The sequence below is a fragment of the Oncorhynchus mykiss genome, chromosome 12 (assembly GCF_057628025.1).
Source record: "Oncorhynchus mykiss isolate SJ-2025 chromosome 12, ASM5762802v1, whole genome shotgun sequence".
Taxonomy (NCBI): Eukaryota; Metazoa; Chordata; class Actinopteri; order Salmoniformes; family Salmonidae; genus Oncorhynchus; species Oncorhynchus mykiss.
This window is the reverse complement of record NC_143033.1, coordinates 57,311,196-57,333,638: the sequence shown is the minus strand read 5'-3', so window position 1 is coordinate 57,333,638 and position 22,443 is coordinate 57,311,196. Positions and strand designations below refer to the sequence as shown.

At 40.2% G+C, this 22,443-nt stretch overlaps 1 long non-coding RNA gene across 3 annotated transcripts; it reads left to right on the top strand.

The window, feature by feature from the left end:
* Positions 1-2,440: 2,440 nt before the first annotated feature.
* LOC149979226 (uncharacterized) lies at positions 2,441-22,424 on the top strand. Of its 3 annotated transcripts, XR_016485139.1 has the most exons (4): positions 2,441-2,778; positions 3,147-3,208; positions 7,037-7,092; positions 21,708-22,424. It is a non-coding gene; the product is annotated as an uncharacterized LOC149979226 (long non-coding RNA). The 3 variants fall into 3 exon arrangements; XR_016485141.1 differs by lacking the exon at positions 3,147-3,208 and having other exon boundaries at positions 2,442-2,778; XR_016485140.1 differs by lacking the exon at positions 7,037-7,092 and having other exon boundaries at positions 2,442-2,778.
* Positions 22,425-22,443: the final 19 nt, after the last annotated feature.

Genomic DNA, 22,443 nt, shown 5'->3' with positions numbered 1-22,443 from the left:
GCTGACTGCAGCTCTTTGATAATTGTTGCAGTGATTTCACTCGCTATAGTAGCTAACGTGTATAATGTTGAGTCATCCGTATACACAGACACACTTTACTTTACACGCTTTACTCAAAGCCAGTGGCAGGTCATTAGTAAAGATATAAAAAAGTAAGGTGCATAGACAGCTGCCCTTGTGAATGCCTGAATACCTGGATTATGTTGGAGAGGCTCCATTTCAAGAAAGCCCTCTGTGTTCTGTTAAATAGGTAAGTCTTTATCCACAATATAGCAGGGGGTGTAAAGCCATAAGACATACATTCACATCATCAAAAGCCGCACTGAAGTCTAACAAAACAGCTCTCACAATCTTTTTATCATCAGTTTCTCTCAGCCAATCATCAGTAATTTGTATATAAATGCCCTTCCCTATAAGCGGTTGAATGTCTGTCACTTTGTTTACTGTAACATAGCATTGTATCTGGTCAAACACAATTTGGTTGGTAACAGGCTGATTGGTCAGCTGTTTGACCCAGTACAGAGTGCTTTGCTATTCTTGGGTAGTGGATTGACTTTTGCTTCCCTCCAGGCATGAGGGAACACACTCTTTGTCTGTTTTTTCAGTTTTTTTCTTTAGATTGAAGAAATGGCAAATAAGAGTAGTGCATTCAGAAAGTTTTCAGACCCCTTCCCCTTTTCCACATTTTGTTATGTTACAGCCTTATTCTAAAATTGATTAAATATAACATTTTCCTCATCAATCTACACACAGACATTTTTGGAAATGTAAAAAAACCCACAGACACTTTGCTATGAGTTGCAAAATTGAAATCAGGTGCATCCTGTGTCCATTTATTATCCTTGAGATGTTTCCACAACTTGATTGGAGTCCACATGTGGTAAATTCAATTGATTGGACATGATTTGGAAAGGCACACACCTGTCTATATAAGGTCACACAGTTGACAATGCATGCCAGAACAAAAACCAAGCCATGAGGTAGAAGGAATTGTCTGTAGAGCTCTGAGACAGGATTGTGTCTAGACACAGATCTGGGGATGGGTACCAACAAATTTCTGTAGCATTGAAGGCCCCCAAGAACACAGTGGCCTCCATCATTTTTAAATTGAAAAAGTTTGAAATCACCAAGACTCTTCCTAGAGCTGTCTGCCCGGCCAAACTGACCAATCGGGGGAGAAAGGTCTTGCTCAGGGAGGTGACCAAGAATCCGATGGTCACTCTGACAGAGCTCCAGAGTTCCTTCTGTGGAGATGGGAGAACCTTCCAGAAGGACAACCATCTCTGCAGCACTCCACCAATCAGGACTTTATGGTAGAGTGGCCAGACGGAAGCCATTCTTCAATAATAGGCACATGACAGCCCGCTTGGAGTTTGCCAAAAGGCACATAAAGGACTTTCAGACCATGAGAACCAAGATTCTCTGGTCTGATGAAACCAATATTGAACTCTTTGGCCTGAATGCCAAGCATCACGTCTGGAGGAAACCAGGCACCATCCCTACGGTGAAACATGGTGGTGGCAGCATCATGCTGGAAGGATTTTTTCAGAGGCAGGGACTGGGAGACTAGTCAGGATCGAGGGAAAGATGAACGGAGCAAAGTAAAGAGAGATCTTTTGATGAAAACCTGCTCTAGAGCGGTCAGGACCTCAGACTGGGGCGAAGGTTCACCTTCCAACAAGACAACGACCCAAAGCACACAGTCTGCTGTCCGCACTTGCTTCAACATGTCCACGATTGTCCACCATAGTTCCTGTGCCCAAGAAAGCAAAGGTAACTGAACCAAAGTTCTTGCCCCATAGCACTCACTTCTGTCATCATGCGAGACTAGTCAAGGATAATATCACCTCTACCTTACCTGTCAACCTAGACCCACTTTAATTTGCTTACTGCCCCAATAGATCCACAGATGACGCAATTACCATCACACTGCACACTGCCCTATCCCATCTGGACAAGAGGAATACCTATGTAAAAATGCTGTTCATTGATGATAGCTCAGCATTCAACACCATAGTACCCACAAAGCTCATCATTAACCTCTTAGAGCTCTAGGGGCGCTATTTCATTTTTGGATAAAAAACGTTCCCGTTTTAAGCGCGATATTTTGTCACGAAAAGATGCTCGACTATGCATATTCTTGACAGTTTTGGAAAGAAAACACTCTGAAGTTTCAGAATCTGCAAAGATTTTGTCTGTAAGTGCCCCAGAACTCATTCTACAGGCGAAACCAAGATGATGCATCACCCAGGAATTAGCAGAATTTCTGAAGCTCTGTTTTCCATTCTCTCCTTATATGGCTGTGATTGCGCAAGGAATGAGCCTACACTTTCTGTCGTTCGCCCAAGGTCTTAGCAGCATTGTGACGTATTTGTAGGCATATCATTGGAAGATTGGCCATAAGAGACTACATTTTCCAGAGGTCCGCCCGGTGTCCTTTGTCTAAATTTGTGCGTAATCTTCAGGTGCAGGCATTTTCTCCTGGGATTCAGGAGAGAAAGCATGTTTCCAAGAACGATGTATCAATGAAGAGATATGTGAAAAACACCTTGAGGATTGATTCTAAACAACGTTTGCCATGTTTTCAGTCGATATTATGGAGTTAATTTGGAAAAAAGTTTGCGTTTTGAGGACTGAATTTATGGATTTTTTTTGGTAGCCAAATGTGATGTATAAAACGGAGCTATTTCTAATACACAAGGAATCTTTTTGGAAAAACTGAGCATCTGCTATCTAACTGAGAGTATCCTCATTGAAAACATCAGAAGTTCTTCAAAGGTAAATGATTTTATTTGAAGGCTTTTATGTTTTTGTTAATGTTGCGTGCTGGATGCTAACGCTAATGCTAACGCTAAATGCTAACGCGAAATGCTAACTCTAGCTAGCTACTTTTACACAAATGATTGTTTTCCTATGGTTGAGAAGCATATTTTGAAAATCTGAGATGACAGTGTTGTTTACAAAAGGCTAAGCTTGAGAGATGGCATATTTATTTCATTTCATTTGCGATTTTCATAAATAGTTAACGTTGTGTTATGCTAATGAGCTTGCTGATAGATTTACACAATCCTGGATACAGGGGTTTTTTCATAGCTAAACGTGACGCAGAAAACGGAGCGATTTGTCCTAAACAAATAATCTTTCAGGAAAAACTGAACATTTGCTATCTGAGAGTCTCCTCATTGAAAACATCTGAAGTTCTTCAAAGGTAAATGATTTTTTTGAATGCTTTTCTGTTTTTTTGTGTAAATGTTGCCAGCTGAATGCTAATGCTAAATGCTACGTTAGCCATCAATACTGTTACACAAATGCTTGTTTTGCAATGGTTGAGAAGCATATTTTGAAAATCTGAGATGACAGTGTTGTTAACAAAAGGCTAAGCTTGAGAGCTAGCATATTTATTTCATTTCATTTGCGATTTTCATGAATAGTTAACGTTGCGTTATGGTAATGAGCTTGAGTCTGTATTCACGAACCCGGATCCGGGATGGGGAGATCAGAAAGGTTAAGCTCGGCCCTGGGTCTGAACCCTGCCCTGTGCAACTGGGTCCTGGACTTCTTGACACGCCGTCCCCAGGTGGTGAAGGTAGGAAACAACACCTCCACTTCACTGGTCCTCAACACAGGAACCCCACTAGGGTGCATGATCAGCCCTCTACTGTACTCCCTGTTCACCCATGACTGCCTGGACACGCAGACCTCCAACTCAATCATCAAGTTTGGAGATGACACAACAGTAGTGGGACTGATTCGCAACAATGACTAGCCAGCCTACAGGGAGGAGGTGAGGACCCTGGCAGAGTGGTGCCAGGAAAATAACTTCTCTCTCAAGGTCAACAAAACAAAGGAGCTGGTCGTGGACTTCAAGAAACAGCAGAGGGAGCACACCTCTATCCACATCGACAGGACCGCGGTGGAGACGATGGAAAGATTCAAGTTTCTTGGCATACACATCACTGACAATCTGAAATGGTCCACCCACACAGACAGTGTGGTGAAGGCGCAACAGCATCTCTTCAACCTCAGTAGGCTGAAGAAATTTGGCTTGGCCCCTAAGAACCTCACAAACCTTTACAGATGCATAATTGAGAGCATCCTGTCGGGCTGTATCAGTGCCTGATACGGCGACTTCACCGCCCACAAACACAGGGCTCTCCAGAGGTTGGTGCTGTCTGCCCAACGCATCACCGGGGGGAACACTGCTTGCCCTCCAGGACACCTACAGCACCCGATGTCACAGGAAGGCCGATGTCACAGGAAGGCCAAAAAAATCATCAAGAACATCAACCGCCCAAGCCACGGCCTGTTCACCCCGCTACCATCCAGATGGTGAGGTCAGTACAGGTGCATCAAAGCTGGGACAGGGACAGAGACTGAAAAACAGCTTCTATCTCAAGGCCATCAGATTGTTAACCTGTTGAGTGTAGGGGGCAGTATTTTGATGTTTGGATGAAAAACGTACCCAAATGAAACAAATCAGGCCCAGAATCTAGAATATGCATATACTCTAGAGATTAGGATAGAAAACACTCTAACGTTTCCAAAACTGTCAAAATATTGTCTGTGAGTATAACAGATGAAAACCTGAGGAAAATCCATTCAGGAAGTGCTGTTTTTCCTGAAACCTCTGTTCCATTGCATGCCTTCCCTCCATTTAAAGGAATATCAACCAGATTCCTTTCCCTATGGCTTCCACATGGTGTGAACAGTCTTTAGACATAGTTTCAGGCTTTTGTTCTGAAAAATGAGCGAGAACGATCACATTGCGTCAGTGGATGGCTGGGTGCCAGTAGAGTTTTGCATGCGCAACAGATTGGAGCAGACATTTTCTCTCTCTATCCTATTGAAAAAGCTACGGTCCGGTTGAAATATTATCGATTATTTATTGTAAAAACAACCTGAGGATTGATTATAAAAAACGATTGACATGTTTCTACGAACTCTACGGATACTATTTGGAATTTTTGTCTGCCCGTCATGACCTGCACGAGCCTGTGGATTTCTGAACAAAACACGTAAACCAAATGGAGGTTTTCCAATATAAAAATAATCTAAAGGAACATTTATTGTGTAACTGGGAGTCTCGTGAGTGCAAACATCCGAAGATCATCAAAGGTAAGCGATTCATTTTTATTGCTTTTCTGACTTTCGTGACCAATCTACTTTGCTGCTAGCTGTTTGTAATGTTTTGTCTGCTGAGAGAGATGTCCTAACATAAACGCTTGGATAGCTTTTGCTGTAAAGCTTTTTGGAAATATGACACGCCAGGTGGATTAACAACAAGCTAAGCTGTGTTTTGCGATATTGCACTTGTGATTTCATGAAAATGACATATTCTTTGTAATTTAATTTGAATTTGGCGCCCTGCAATTCAGCGGATGTTGGCGAAAATAATCCCGCTAACATGATGGGTGCGCCAAGAAGTTAAACAGCCGTCACTAACATTGAGTGCCTGCTGCCAACATACTGACTCAAATCTCTAGCCACTTTAAAAATTAAAAATTGGATGTAATAAATGTATCACTAGTCACTTTAACCTTTTATGGAGGTGGTCCCTGTACAGGGACTGCTCAGCGGAAATTTCAGAGCGCCACCTATAGTACTTTACTTAGTACTCGTTAAATCTCAAACTTTCATAAAAATACACATGCAAGGTACTGAATTAAAGCTACACTCGTTGTGAATCTAGCCACCAAGTCAGATTTGTAAAATGCTTTTCGGCGAAAGCATGAGAAGCTATTATCTGATAGCATGCATCCCCCAAAATACCAGCACGACACGTAAACAACAGATTTTGCGTTAGCCGGCGCTACCCAAAACGCAGAAATAAAATATAAAACATTCATTACCTTGGACGAGCTTCTTTGTTGGCACTCCTATATGTCCCATAAACATCACAATTGGGTCTTTTTCCCGATTAAATCTGTCATTGTATACCCAAAATGTCATTTGCTGAAGGCCAGTCTGATGCTGCAAAAAGTCAATTTACAAGACGCAACGTCACTTTTTAAAATTACAAAAGTCGCCTATAAACTTTTACAAATCACTTCAAACAACGTTTCTAAACCAACTTTAGGTATTAATAAACGTTAATGATGTATCAAATTGATCACGGGGCGATCTGTATTCGATAGCAGCAAGTCTGGAAAACATCGTCCATTTTTTTCAGTTTCACAACATACTGTGGTGCGCCACAAGAAGGGAGGAGTCTATTCGTGTTGTAACCAAGGATAAATGATGATTCTGATATTGATAGCAATGGTGACATCGTGTGGAAGCTGTAGGCGTTTACAGGGGGTTCGCATAAATTTTCTCTCGTCTTAAACAATTCATTGAATGGCGGACGAATATTTTGTTTTTGTTTTTGGTAAACAGTTTTACCAGGGATTTTTACTCCTAAACACGTTCTGTTATAGCCACAGACCCGATTTAACCAGTTTTGGAAACTTCAGAGTGTTTTCTATCCACACATACTTATCATATGCATATACTATATTCCTGGCATGAGTAGCAGGACTTTGAAATGTTGCGCGATTTTTTACAAAAAGCTGCGAAAATTCGCATCATCCATAACTTAAACAATGCCACTTTATACAATGTTTACATACCCTATGTTACCCTATATATTCTGTACTCTATACCATCTACTGCATCTTGCCTATGCCGCACGGCCGTCGCTCATCCATATATTTATATGTACATATTCTTATTCATTCCTTTACACTTGTGTGTATAAGGTATTTGTTGTGAAATTGTTAGATTACTTGTTAGATATTACTGCACGGTCGGAACTATAAGCACAAGCATTTCGCTACACTCGCATTAACATCTGCTAACCATGTGTATGTGACCAATAACATTTTATTTGAATTGTTTTTAATTTGTGGAGAGCTGACACGGCGGTTGCTACAGTTGCTACATTGAATGTCTGGGCACTGGCAGTGTTAAAAAACATTTGTTAGTATCCTCTATTTGAGGCTACGGGCTAACTAGGCTATCTAAGCTAGCTGGGCTTCCATGTCTCCCTTCTTGACAGGGAATTCTCAACTTGTCATAGAGAGAAATATACAGCTATCAAAATGTCAGGCCAAGGTAAGTCTACACCAAATGATTTCACAATGTGAAAAATGAATTGTGGTGTAGAGTACTGCCACTCAGGTGAGTAAAACACATTTTGTCAACAACACTAAAAAAGTTATTCCGGGTCAGTATTACAGAGAGAGGGGGTATGAGGGGGTAAGTATACTTAAAAAAAAATGTGTAAGTCATAAAATGTGTTACCACTAACTTGTGTTGTTGTCCTGGTCTCCATCTGGCCCACCAGATGTTGATTTCCTGGCGCTCACTGTAAGAACTGATTGCCTGTAAAATCCATATATTTAGTCATTTAGATCAACTACTTTCAGCATTTTAATTGAAGTAAATTTTATTGCATGTCACTCATTCTATTGCACTCTATTCTAACCAAACCTGCATTACCAGTTCATATCAGTAGTTGTGACTATGCACTAGCTAGTTGACTCCATGAAGGCTACCTATGCGGCAGGTAGGCTAGCGGTTAAGAGTATTGGGCAAGTAACTGAAAGGTCACTGATTTGAATTCCCAAGCTGACTAGGTTAAAAGTCTGTCAATGTGCCCTTGAGAAAGGCACTTAACCCTAATTGCTCCTGTAAGTTGCACTGGATAAGATCGCCTGCTAAATGATCTTTCTGCGTTAGCGATCCATCTGTTATGGTTGAACAAATGTGTTCATATTGTCTGTGTAGACAACTCTGTGGTGGAATTTGTAGGTTTTTTACTTTTAAGAAAGTGAAATTGCGACACAAATATTAGTGAATAATCACTAGCAGCGGAAATAAAATAATATGCCAACTCGGCTAAAAAAACGTAATTATCCCTTGATCTTGGGTAGCAGCAGCAGATCGTTTCATCTTCTTTATCCTGTGTCAAACATTTATACAGTGATTCTAAATTATTAACATTGGCTGCATGATTGCATCAACCTAGCTAGCTAATGTTAACTTGCTAGCTATCTAGCTAGGCTACTCTAAAGCTGACGCTAGTAGTTTTGTTAGCTAGCTATAGATTGGATCATTCTAGTTGGTTTTAGAGGATGACTAAACTGCTTTCATTAACTGCAATTATTAACACATACCTTGTTTTCCATGAATATTTGTGTTTGCCCTCTCACGGGGCAGGCAACCAGGCAGGCAAGGAGAGGATTTCACAGACTGTAGAGAAGCGTGAGCGAAGAAAGAAATCAAGTGCAGAATGCAGAGTCAAATAATAAGGTGGTAGTGCAACCAAACATAGTTGTTGGGAGGCGTGGTTGATCAGGCTCTGTAGGCTGTCACAATTTAATCCACTTGTCGCAGTGAGCGTGAGGGTTACTGCGTGAAATTCCAGGGACAGGGTTGTATTCACTCAATGTATTCACTCAAAATAAAAAATCTATGATGTCTTGCCAAACTTTTTCCAGTAGCTCTGGCCCATTGAAGTACTTGCTGTGCTAACCCAAGGGATAATGTTTGCTTTATACATGATGCTTTATGTTCTAAATCTAGAAAAAATGCCAAAATGCTAACAACATTAGCCATGGAGCATTTAATAGTGCTATATAACAAAACAAACATATGTTTAGAGATTTGGATTACATATTTGAATAATGTTATGAATTAAACAATCAAGGCCTTTAAATACTTGTTGGACAATAATTGTAAAAATGCAATGCTTTTTGTGGTATCTGACAGAGTTGACATAAATCCAGTTGCATTTTAAGAATCCTTTTTGGGGGAGGTTTTTCCTTTACATAGTGTGATAGCTGAAACATTTGTCTAACAAAATATATATTTCAAATTGTGTTAATATAATGAAAAATATTTCTTTAAAAAAGTGAGACTGTCCCGTCTTTCAAGAATTGCTGAGGTAGAATAGCCTACATAAGATGTTGTATCCTCTTGGTCTGACAAGCCCCCACTGTAAGATACAGCAGATGGGCAGGTAGTGTCACCTTCAAGTGTGTGATGCCAACAAACATGATGGATAGTTACACAGCACACGTCCCTGTGTAAATAGGGCTGCTTACATTGCGTGTAATCTAACAAATGCCAAATACCCTCAAGAGTGATGGCCCCCACTGTACTGGTCAGCAAATAAACATAAATCTCCCTCTCTCTCTCACAGCAGAATCATTTACAATCATTTGCCATGACATGCCACTAATGCTGCAATATATCGCAGCTAACTGCCCTTCCAAAAGCATTGTTTATTATTTTCCTTAATTTTGTCTTTGATTAGACTAATATGCACTATTTGGTACAGTATTAATCTAGTGATTAAGGGAATGAAAATAGATTGTGCTCGAGGCCAACCAGGGATACAGTTGAAGTTGGACATTTACATACACCATAGCCAAGTACATTTCAACTCAGTCTTTCACAATTCCTGACATTTAATCATTTAATAATGTCTTAGGTCAGTTCGGATCACCACTTTATTTTAATAATGTGAAATGTCAGAATGATAGTAGAGAGAATTATTCATTTCAGCTTTTATTTCTTTCATCACGTTCCCAGTGGGTCCGATGTTTACATACACTCAATTGGTATTTGGTAGCATTGCCTTTAAATTGCTTAACTTGGGTCAAACGTTTCGGGTAGCCTTCCACAAGCTTCCCACAATAAGTTGAGTGAATTTTGGCCCATTCCTCCTGACAGAGCTGGTGTAACGGAGTCAGGTTGTAGGCCTCCTTGCTCGCACATCCTTTTTCAGTTCTGCCTACACATTTTCTTTAGGATTGAGGTCAGGGCTTTGTGCTAACCACTCCAATACCCTGACTTTGTTGTTCTTAAGCCATTTTGCCACAACTTTGGAAGTTGTCCAGTTGGAAGACCCATTTGGGACCAAGCTTTAACTTCTTGACTTTACTGATGTTTTGAGATGTTGCTTCAATATATCCACATAATTTTCCCTCCCTCGTGATGCCATCAATTTTGTGCAGTGCACCACACTCCCTCCTGCAGCAAAGCGCCCCCACAACATGATGCTGCCAGCCCTGTGTTTCACGGACGGGATGGTGTTCTTCGGCTTGCAAACCTAGCCCTTTTTCCTCTGAACATAACGATGGTCATTATGGCCAAACAGTTCTATTTTTGTTTCATCAGACCAGAGGACATTTCTCCAAAAAGTACGATCTTTGTCCCCATGTGCAGTTGCAAACCGTAGTCTGGCTTTTTTATGGTGGTTTTGGAGCAGTGGCTTGCTTCATCCTTGCTGAGCGGCCTTTCAGGTTATGTCGATATAGGACTCGTTTTACTGTGCATATAGATACTTTTGTACTTATTTCCTCCAGCATCTTCACAAGGTCCTTTTCTGTTGTTCTGGGATTGATTTGCACTTTTCGCACCAAAGTACGTTCATCTCTAGGAGACCCCACATAGCCTAGGTTTCTTCCTAGGTTTTGGCCTTTCTAGGGAGTTTTTCCTAGCCACCGTGCTTCTACACCTGCATTGATTGCTGTTTGGGGTTTTAGGCTGGGTTTCTGTACAGCACTTTGAGATATCAGCTGATGTACGAAGGGCTATATAAATACATTTGATTTGATTTGACAGAACACGTCTCCTTCCTAAGCTGTATGACGGCTGCGTGGTCCCATGGTGTTTATACTTGCGTACTATTGTTTGTACAGATGAATGTGGTACCTTCAGGCGTTTGGAAATTGCTCCTAAGGATGAACCAGACTTGTGGAGTTCTTCAATTTTTCTTCTGGGGTCTTGGCTGATTTCTTTGGATTTTCACATGATGTCAAGCCAAGAGGCACTGAGTTTGAAGGTAGGCCTTGAAATGCATCCACAGGTACACCTCCAATTGACTCAAATGATGTCAATTAGCCTCTCTGAAGCTTCTAAAGCCATGACATAATTTTCTGGAATTTTCCAAGCTGTTTAACCTCTCTGGGATATTCGGAACGGTTGCATCCCACCTCAACAACAGGCAGTGAAAGTGCAGGGTGCCAAATAAAAAAAAAACAGAAATCCCCTAATTAAAATTCCTCAAACATACAAGTATTTCACACCATTTTAAAGATAAACTTGTTGTAAATCCAGCCACAGTGTCTGATTTCAAAAAGGCTTTAAGAAGAAAGCACACCAAACGATTATGTTAGGTCAGTACCTAGTCACAGAAAAACACAGCAATTTTTCCAGCCAAAGGGAGGAGTCACAAAAAGCAGAAATATAAATAAAATGAATCATTAACCTTTGATGATCTTTATCAGATGACACTCATAGGACTTCATGTTACACAATACATGTATGTTTTGTTCAATAAAGTTCATATTTATATCCCAAAATCTCAGTTTACATTGGAGCGTTACATTCAGTAGTTCCAAAACATCCAGTGATTTTGCAGAGAGCCATATCAATTTACAGAAATATTCATAATACAAGTGTTGTGCATGTAATTTTAGATCCACTTCTCCTTAATGCAACCGCTGTGTCAGATTTCAAAAAAGCTTTACCGAAAAAGCCCACCATGCAATAATCTAAGTACAGCGCTCAGACATCAAAACAAGCCATACAGATATCTGCCATGTTGTGGAGTCAACAAAGTCAGAAATAGCATTATAAATATTCCCTTAACTTTGGTGATCTTCTTCAGAATGCACTCCCAGGAATCCCAGTTCCACAATATATGTTTGATTTGTTCGATAAAGTACATAATTTATGTCCAAATACCTCCTTTTTGTTTGCGCGTTTAGCCCAGTAATCCAAATTCATGAGGCGCGAGCAGACAAAGTAAAAAAGTTCCGTTACAGTCCGTAGAAACATGTCAAATGATGTATAGAATCAATCTTTAGGATGTTTTTATCATAAATCTTTGATAATGTTTCAACCGGAGAATTCCTTTGTCTGTAGAAATGCAATGGAACTCAAGCTAACTTTCACATGAACGCGCGTGGTCAGCTCATGGCACTCTGACTCATTCAGGCCCTCCCCCTCACAGTAGAAGCATCAAACAAGATTCTAAAGACTGTTGACATCTAGTGGAAGCCTTAGGAAGTGCAATATGACCCCATGGACACTATATTCGATGGGCAATGACTTGAAAAACTACAAACCTCAGATTTCCCACTTCCTGGTTGGATTTTTTCTCAGGTTTTTGCCTGCCATATGAGTTTTGTTATACTCACAGACATCATTCAAACAGTTTTAGAAACTTCAGATTGTTTTCTATCCACATCTACTAATAATATGCATATATTAGCAACTGGGCCTGAGTAGCAGGCAGTTTACTCTGGGCACCTAATTCATCCAAGCTACTCAATACTGCCTCCCAGTCCCAAAGAAGCACAGTCAACTTCGTGTACGTAAACTTCTGACCTACTGGAATTGTGATACTGTGAATTATAAGTGAATTAATCTGTCTGTAAACAATTGTTGGAAAAATGACTTGTGTCATGCACAAAGTAGATGTCATAACCGACTTGCCAAAACTATAGTTAACAAGAAATTTGTGGAGTGGTTGAAAAACAAGTTTTAAAAAGAGCCTAAGTGTATGTAAACTTTCGACTTCAACTGTCCATCTGATTTCAATCCAACAGCTGCAGATGCATGTCATAGCATATAGATACAATATGCAGCAGATTTTGCCATGATTATATCAGTTCATAATGGCGTGGTTTTAATTAAAGGATAGAAAATCTTTAAAAAACAACACATATAAAGAAAAGCAACAAAAAAATGTCAATTTAAAATAATATAAAATGTATCAGAAATCCAGTGTAGACATTGTTAATGTTGTAAATTACTTTGCACAGCCAGACAGAGCATCAATGGCCAATGTCTTACAAACTGTACTTTCAAATGTAAACTGTCAAAGCTCCTTTCAGCTCTGTGTCCGGTTTGTGAAGATCCTTGAGAAGAGAAATACAACAAAGCAGAATAAATAAGCTGATGAAGAGAATCTTGTTCAAAGTACTACACGGTGCAAAGTCAGACTAATTTTGATCAGCAATGTCGACGTTGCCCAAGTTTCCTGCAAGATGAGTGAAATGGAGGAAGGTATTGAACACTTTCTTTTTCAAGCGTTATTTGATGTGTCATCTGGAAAGATGATAAAATGTGTTCATATTTAAGAAAGTGACTATTGACAGGAAATACACAATAAAATGCTGACTTCTTTACAACTTATTTTGTTTTAGATAACAGTTTTTGTATTAGTACAAGAAATGACAGTCTTCACTGAAAGACTGAATATAAAAAGTAATCATTATGCTTTTGTGTTTAATAATTGCCCATCAAATAAAAAGGAAGATAGATTAGGAGTCCTATCTGCTCAAAGAACAAACACAAAGAGGATGATATTGATAAATGATGTGGCTATTAAAGTGGCTACCCACTGGGCACAGACATCAATGCAACTGCTATTCGATGTTGGTTTAATGTAATTTCGCTGAAATTATATGGAAACAATGTTCATTAAAACAGTGTGTACCCAGTGGGTAATCATTCAGCTGACAGTTGTTCTGAGAGCCTGTTTCAGCCTAACCAACCCAATTACAATGTGAGTAATTGAACGAGAAATTCAATATTCTGATAATTTTACCCTCTATTTAGTGAGTGACAAGAAGACAACACTGCGATTTGAATATCGACTCATTCAAGTCGCTAATTGACATTGAAATAAACAAATATATAATTAGTTAATAAAAACCAGCCTGATCTTGCGATAGCTCACATTAAGTGAAACAATGTGAAACAATGTGAAACTAAACTAAACGTGAGTGCACCGTTCAGGCTGTTTGACCAAGCTAATCTATATATCCATCATCCCAAGTGACACAGAGTACAACATGAGAAGGCAGAGCCAGGCAGTTGGGCATCATTCCACTTGGGAACTGTTTGTTTCTGTTTCCATTATTCATACTCTAATAAACCTGCAACCCGCTCACAGAGACAACACGCAAGTTTGGAGCACTTAGTGCTGTGATGCTTAAATCAGCAAGCCCCTTTCCCGCCTCCATTTGTAGGTGCTTTCATTGCAGATTCATGCACCACCAAAAGAAAACGGTTGGTGTAACTGGTACGAGTCAACAGAAGACACACGTAATACATTAATAATAATTCATAACTGCTCCTAGTGTGCCTTGTCAGATGTTCACCCAGCTTGAAGAGATTTAAAGCACACTGCACTTAAAATGACACTGGGCACACTTCGTCATTTCAACGTGGATAATTGGGCAATATTTGGTTGAGACGTTGATCAATGAGATTACAACCTGTACTGAACAAAATTATAAACGCAACATGCAACAATTTCAAAGATTTTACTGAGTTACAGTTCATATAAGGAAATCAGTCAATTGAAATAAGTTCATTCGGCCCAAATCCATGGATATCACATGACTGGGCAGGGGTGCAGCCATGGATGGGCCTGGGAGGGCATAGGCCAACCCACTGGGGAGTCAGGCTCAGCCACTGGGGAACCAGACCCAGCCAATGAGAATGAGTTTTTCCCCACAAAAGGTCTTTATTACAGAAATAATACTCCTCAGTTTCATCAGCTGTCCAGGTAGCTGGTCTCAAACGATCCCACCGGTGGAGAAGCTGGATGTTGAGGTTCTGTGCTGGCATGGTTGCACGTGGTCTGCGATTGTGGACGTACTTTAAAATTCTCTCAAACTAAGTTGGAGGCGGCATATGTTAAATAAATGAACATTCAATTATCTTACAACAGCTCTGGTGGACATTCCTGCAGTCAGCATGCCGATTGCACGCTCCTTCAAAACTTGAGACATCTTTGGCATTGTGCAGTTTTGTCACACAACACATTTGCATGATATTTTGAACATGCACACTTTATATAATAACATAAGAAGAAATGTATAGTTACAGTAACCTCAATCTGGCCATGGATGTGTAACTCATTTTAGGGTTGAATGTTACAGTAGTTTGTATGATAGCTTCAACTTCAGGCTATTTCCTGTAAGGGTAATATTGAATTGTGTTTGGTTGACAATGCTACAAAATATCAACATTTAAAGGAGAAGTATCTACTGTTTGCATAGTTCCATCTGAGCCACTGGCTTAATCCCATTCTTCAACTATTATTTTTGGTTGAGTTGGAGAAGTGAATCCAACAAATTATATCCAACTTGTCAACAATTTAATTACCTATTAATTGTGTTTCAAAAGTGATAATGAATTGTGTTTGGTTGTCAACGCAACCAAATATCAACATTTAAAGCAGATTTAGCTTCTGCTTGCATAGTTTACTTTACAACAATATTTCCCAATGGGGACAATAAAGTCAGAAAATAAAGTAGTAAAGTGTAGTTTAATCTGTGTCACTGACTAAATCTGGATTTAATTCCTGTTTGTCTACATATTTATAACTGATATGTTGGATTCACTTCTCCATCTCAACCAAAAATCAAAGTAAAGAATAGTACTAAATCAAATAAAAGCAAATTTTAAATGCACTTAATCAAAGTCTGTCCTATTCTTTAATTAAACATTTTGGTTGAGATGCAGACTTGAATCCAACATATCAGCGATTAATTTGTAGAAAGATTTGAATTAAAGCCAGACTAAGTCAGTGGTACAACTATCCAAACAGAAGATAAAGCTCCTTCAAATGTTGATATTTGGTTGTGTTGACAACCAAACACAATATCATTACATTTGAAATCAACTAGAGCTTGGAACCCTAGGCCTATTTTATTGTCTATTTTTAGTTTAATTTTTAGGTTGAATTGAAAAAAATAGCTGTTGGTGACTGACAATGCTATATAGGCCTAAATAGTCTCATTGAAAAATGAATGATAAAGTATGGTCACATTTTATTTACTCTGTTAAACCTACCCTTTGGAATGACTTCCATAGCAACAGTGAATCTGTTTAGTTTTTATGTGGAGATGAATCAATATTCAATCTCACGGTACAATCACAATATGAAGTCACAATATGTGGACAAATTATGTTGACACAATGTTGATTCAATCAGTTTGTGCCAAGTGGGTCCGCTCTTTAAACACACTCATCAGTAGTAATCCACCTTTTAGAGCAGAAAGACGATGGCCAGAGCTTACTCATGATGTTGCACAACAATATAAGTGAATAAGTCATCGTTTTAGTTAAAGCATGATATATTTGACCTTGAAGTGACAAATCCAAACTGCCCACTCTGTGCAAATCCGTGTGAATGCATTGTCTTTTCTTGTGATATGAAATACAAATTATTTTCAGCCTACATTTAGTTTCAGGGCTGGGTTTTATTTGAATGTCACCACCCACCAAAATGGCAGTGTTTACAGTGCCTTGCGAAAGTATTCGCCCCCCTTGAACTTTGCGACCTTTTGCCACATTTCAGGCTTCAAACATAAAGATATAAAACAGTATTTTTTGTGAAGAATCAACATCAAGTGGGACACAATCATGAAGTGGAACGACATTTATTGGATATTTCAAACTTTTTTAACAAATCAAAAACTGAAAAATTGGACGTGCAAAATTATTCAGCCCCCTTAAGTTAATACTTTGTAGCGCCACCTTTTGCTACGATTACAGCTGTAAGTCGCTTGGGGTACGTCTCTCTCAGTTTTGCACATCGAGAGACTGACATTTTTTCCCATTCCTCCTTGCAAAACAGCTCGAGCTCAGTGAGGTTGGATGGAGAGCATTTGTGAACAGCAGTTTTCAGTTCTTTCCACAGATTCTCGATTGGATTCAGGTCTGGACTTTGACTTGGCCATTCTAACACCTGGATATGTTTATTTTTGAACCATTCCATTGTAGATTTTGCTTTATGTTTTGGATCATTGTCTTGTTGGAAGACAAATCTCCGTCCCAGTCTCAGGTCTTTTGCAGACTCCATCAGGTTTTCTTCCAGAATGGTCCTGTATTTGGCTCCATCCATCTTCCCATCCATTTTAACCATCTTCCCTGTCCCTGCTGAAGAAAAGCAGGCCCAAACCATGATGCTGCCACCACCATGTTTGACAGTGGGGATGGTGTGTTCAGCTGTGTTGCTTTTACGCCAAACATAACGTTTTGCATTGTTGCCAAAAAGTTCAATTTTGGTTTCATCTGACCAGAGCACCTTCTTCCACATGTTTGGTGTGTCTCCCAGGTGGCTTGTGGCAAACTTTAAACTACACTTTTTATGGATATCTTTAAGAAATGGCTTTCTTCTTGCCACTCTTCCATAAAGGCCAGATTTGTGCAATATACGACTGATTGTTGTCCTATGGACAGAGTCTCCCACCCCAGCTGTAGATCTCTGCAGTTCATCCAGAGTGATCATGGGCCTCTTGGCTGCATCTCTGATCAGTCTTCTCCTTGTATGAGCTGAAAGTTTAGAGGGACGGCCAGATCTTGGTAGATTTGCAGTGGTCTGATACTCCTTCCATTTCAATATTATCGCTTGCACAGTGCTCCTTGGGATGTTTAAAGCTTGGGAAATCTTTTTGTATCCAAATCCGGCTTTAAACTTCTTCACAACAGTATCTCGGACCTGCCTGGTGTGTTCCCCTAGCGACTTACAGCTGTAATCGCAGCAAAAGGTGGCGCTACAAAGTATTAACTTAAGGGGGCTGAATAATTTTGCACGCCCAATTTTTCAGTTTTTGATTTGTTAAAAAAGTTTGAAATATCCAATAAATGTCGTTCCACTTCATGACTTGTTGTTGATTCTTCACAAAAAAATACAGTTTTATATCTTTATGTTTGAAGCCTGAAATGTGGCAAAAGGTCGCAAAGTTCACGGGGGCCGAATACTTTCGCAAGGCACTGTATTAATCAGAAACAGCTGCAAAGTTATTCCTCTTGGCTACTGAGATGAGCCAAACAGCCTTGTGTCCCCTTGGCCACAAATTAAAATAGGGCGGCAAACTTATGTTGTTTCACCTCCATTATTTATTTATTTTTATGATCGTAATCCATTGTATAATTAGTCAATTTTCAATTATTCTTGAGCTAGTCTGTATTAATAATAATAACAATAACAATATATATATATATTGATGTTTTGCTCACCTGAGCTAGAGTATCCCATGATAAACTGTAGACCACACTATCTATCAAGAGAGTTTTCATCTATATTCTTCGTAGCTGTCTATTTACCACCATAAACCGATAATGGCACTAAGACCGCACTCAATGGGCCATAAGCAAACAGGAAAACACTCATCCAGAGGCGACGCTCCTAGTGGCCAGGGACTATAATGCAGGGAAACTTAAATCCATTTGACCTAATTTCTACCAGCATGTTAAATGTGCAAATAGAGGGAAAAAAACTCTAGACCACCTTTACTCCACACACAGAAATGCGTACAAAGCTCTCCCTTGCCCTCCATTTGGCAAATCTTAAAGCAGGAAGCACCAGTGACTCGGTCAATAAAAAAGTGGTGAGATTAAGCAGATGCTAAACTACAGGACTGTCTTGCTAGCACAGACTGGAATATGTTCAGGGATTCTTTCGATGGCATTGAGGAGTACACCATATCAGTCACTGGCTTCATCAATAAGTGCATCGATGAAGTTGTCCCCACAGTGGCTGTACGTACATACCCTAACCAGAAGCCATGGATTACAGGCAACATCCGCACTGAGCTAAAGGGTAGAGCTGCCGCTTTCAAGGAGTGAGACTCTAACACGGAAGCAAATAAGAAATACCGCTATGCCCTCCCAACGAACCATCAAACAGGCAAAGCATCAATACAGGACTAAGATTGAATCGTACTACACTGGCTCTGATGCTTGCTGGATGTGGAAGGGCTTGCAAACTGTTAGACTACAAAGGGAAGCACAGTGGAGAGCTGCCCAGTGACATGAGCTTACCAGACAAGGTAAATTACTTTGAGGCAAGTAAAACTGAAACATGCCTGAGAGCATCAGCTGTTCCCTCTGACTGTGTGATCACGCTCTCTGTAGTAAATAAGACCTTTAAACAGGTCAACATTCACAAGGCTGCAGGGCCAGACGGATTTGCAGGACGTGTACTCCGAACATGCGCAGACTAACTGGCAACTGTCTTCACTGACATTTTCAACCTGTCAACTGAGTCTGTAATACCAACATGTTTCAAGCAGACCCCCATAGTCCCTGTGCCCAAGAACACTAAGGTAACCTGCCTAAGTGAAAGGCTGGTCATGGCTCAAATCAACACCATTATCCCAGAAACCCTAGACCCACTCCAATTTACATACTGCCCCAACAGATCCACAGATGATACAATCTCTATTGCACTCCACTCTGCCCTTTCACACCTGGACAAAAGGAAAACCTATGTGAGAATGCTATTCATTGACTACAGCTCAGCGTTCAACACCATAGTGCCCTCAAAGCTCATCACTAAGCTAAGGACCCTGCAACTAAACACCTCCCTGTGGAACTGGATCCTGAACTTCCTGACGGGCAGGTGGTAAGGGTAGGTAACAACACATTCACAATGCTGATCCTCAACACTAACCGGTGCCCTCACACATTGACTCTTCACCAGTACCTCCTACATACAGTGGGGCAAAAAAGTATTTAGTCAGCCACCAATTGTGCAAGTTCTCCCACTTAAAAATATGAGAGAGGCCTGTAATTTTCATCATAGGTACACTTCAACTATGACAGACAAAATGAGAAAAAAAATGCAGAAAATCACATTGTAGGATTTTTAATTAATTTATTTGCAAATTATGGTGGAAAATAAGTATTTGGTCAATAACCAAAGTTTATCTCAGTACTTTGTTATATACCCTTTGTTGGCAATGTCAAACATTTTCTGTAAGTCTTCACAAGGTTTTCACACACTGTAGCTGGTATTTTGGCCCATTTCTCCATGCAGATCTCCTCTAGAGCAGTGATGTTTTGGGGCTGTTGCTTGGCAACATGGACTTTCAACTCCCTCCAAAGATTTCCTATGGGGTTGAGATCTGGAGACTGGCTAGGCCACTCCAGGACCTTGAAATGCTTCTTACGAAGCCACTCCTTCGTTGCCCGGGCGGTGTGTTTGGCATCATTGTCATGCTGAAAAGACCCAGCCACGTTTCATCTTCAATGTCCTTGCTGATGGAAGGAAGTTTTCACTCAAAATCCCACGATACATGGCCCCATTCATTCTTTCATTTACACGGATCAGTCGTCCTGGTCCCTTTGCAGAAAAACAGCCCCAAAACATGTTTCCACCCTCGTGCTTCACTGTAGGTATGGTGTTCTTTGGATGCAACTCAGCATTCTTTGTTTACCAAAAAGTTATATTTTGGTTTCATCTGACCATATGACATTCTCCCAATCTTCTTCTGGATCCTCCAAATGCTGTCTAGCAAACTTCAGACGGGCCTGGACATGTACTGGCTTAAGCAGGGGGACACGTCTGGCACTGCAGGATTTGAGTCCCTGGCGGCGTAGTGTGTTACTGATGGTAGGCTTTGTTACTTTGGTCCCAGCTTTCTGCAGGTCATTCACTAGGTCCCCCCGTGTGGTTCTGGGATTTTTGCTCACCGTTCTTGTGACCATTTTGACCCCACAGGGTGAGATCTTGCGTGGAGCCCCAGATCGAGGGAGATTATCAGTGGTCTTGTGTGTCTTCCATTTCCTAATAATTTCCTAATAATTGCTCCCACAGTTGATTTCTTCAAACCAAGCTGCTTACCTATTGCAGATTCAGTCTTCCCAGCCTGGTGCAGGTCTACAATTTTGTTTCTGGTGTCCTTTGACAGCTCTTTGGTCTTGGCCATAGTGAAGTTTGGAGTGTGACTGTTTGAGGTTGTGGACAGGTGTCTTTTATACTGATAACAAGTTCAAACAGGTGCCATTAATACAGGTAACGAGTGTAGGACAGAGGAGCTTCTTAAAGAAGAAGTTACAGGTCTGTGAGAGCCAGAAATCTTGCTTGTTTGTAGGTGACTAAATACTTATTTTCCACCATCATTTGCAAATAAATTCATAAAAAATCATACAATGTGATTTTCTGGATTTTTTTTCTCATTTTGTCTGTCATAGTTGATGTGTACCTATGATGAAAATTACAGGCCTCTTTCATATTTTTAAGTGGGAGAACTTGCACAATAGAATAAGACTGTAAGGTCAGTCAATGGGGAAAATTTCAAGAACTTTGAAAGTTTCTTCAAGTGCAGTCGCAAAAACTTTCGAGTGCTATCATGAGGACTGCCACAGGAAAGGAAGACCCAGAGTTACCTCTGCTGTAGAGGATATGTTCATTGGAGTTACCAGCCTCAGAAATTGCAGCTCACATAAATGCTTTGCAGAGTTAAAGTAACAGATACATCTCAACATCAACTGTTCAGAGGAGACGGCGTGAGTCAGCCCTTCATGGTCAAAATGCTGCAAAAACAAAACACTACTAAAGGACACCAAATAGAAGAAGAGACTTGCTTGGGCCAGGAAACACAAGCAATGGACATTAGACCGGGTGAAATCTGTCCTTTGGTCTGATGAGTCCAAATTTGGTCCAATTTTTGGTTCCAACCACTGTGTCTTTGTGAGACGCAGAGTAGGTGAACTGATGATCTTCACATGTGTGGTTCCCACCGTGAAGCATAGATTATGGTGTGGGGGTGCTTTGCTGGTGACACTGTCAGTGATTCATTTAGAATTCAAGGCACACTTAACCAGCATGGCTACCACAGCATTCTGCAGCAATCCGCCATCCCATCTGGTTTGCACTTAGTCCCACTATCATTTGTTTTCAACAGGACAATGACCCAACACAACTCCAGGCAGTGTAAGGGCTATTTGACCAAGAAGGAGAGTGATGGAGTTCTGCTTCAGATGACCTGGCGTCTACAATCACCCGACAACAACCCAGTTGAGATGGTTTGGAATGAGTTGGACCGCAGAATGAAAGAAAGGCATCCAACAAGTGCTCAGCAGATGTGGGAACTCCTTCAAGAGTGTTGGAAAAGCATTCCAGGTGAAGCAAATGCTAACAGAATGCTAAGAGTGCAAAGCTGTCATCAAGGCAAAAGGTGGCTACTTTGAAGAATCTCAAATATAAATTAGATTTTGATTTGTTTAACACTTTTTTGGTGACTACATGATTCTATATGTGTTATTTCATAGTGTTGATTTTTCAATATTGTAGAAAATAGTCAAAATTAAGAAAAACCCTTAAATGAGTAGGTGTGTCCAAACTTTTGGTTGGTACTGTGCATGTTGGTACTGTGCATGTCCCTTTTTTCAATGGTATAATTGCGTGACATGATAGAATTTTGCAAATCTGCTCCCCCCTTTGCCCCAAGATGAATGGTTTTGATTAATCAAGTTTTCACTACACGCTCCACTGCTTTGATTGATCTAACGCTAGCTAGAAATCACAAGTGTCTATCCAGATAATAAAAATGCACCTGTGAAAGAAAATTAAAGGAACTTATGTTTACATGTCATTTGTGGCATGCATGATCATAAGCAAAGTCATTGTAGCCTCTCATT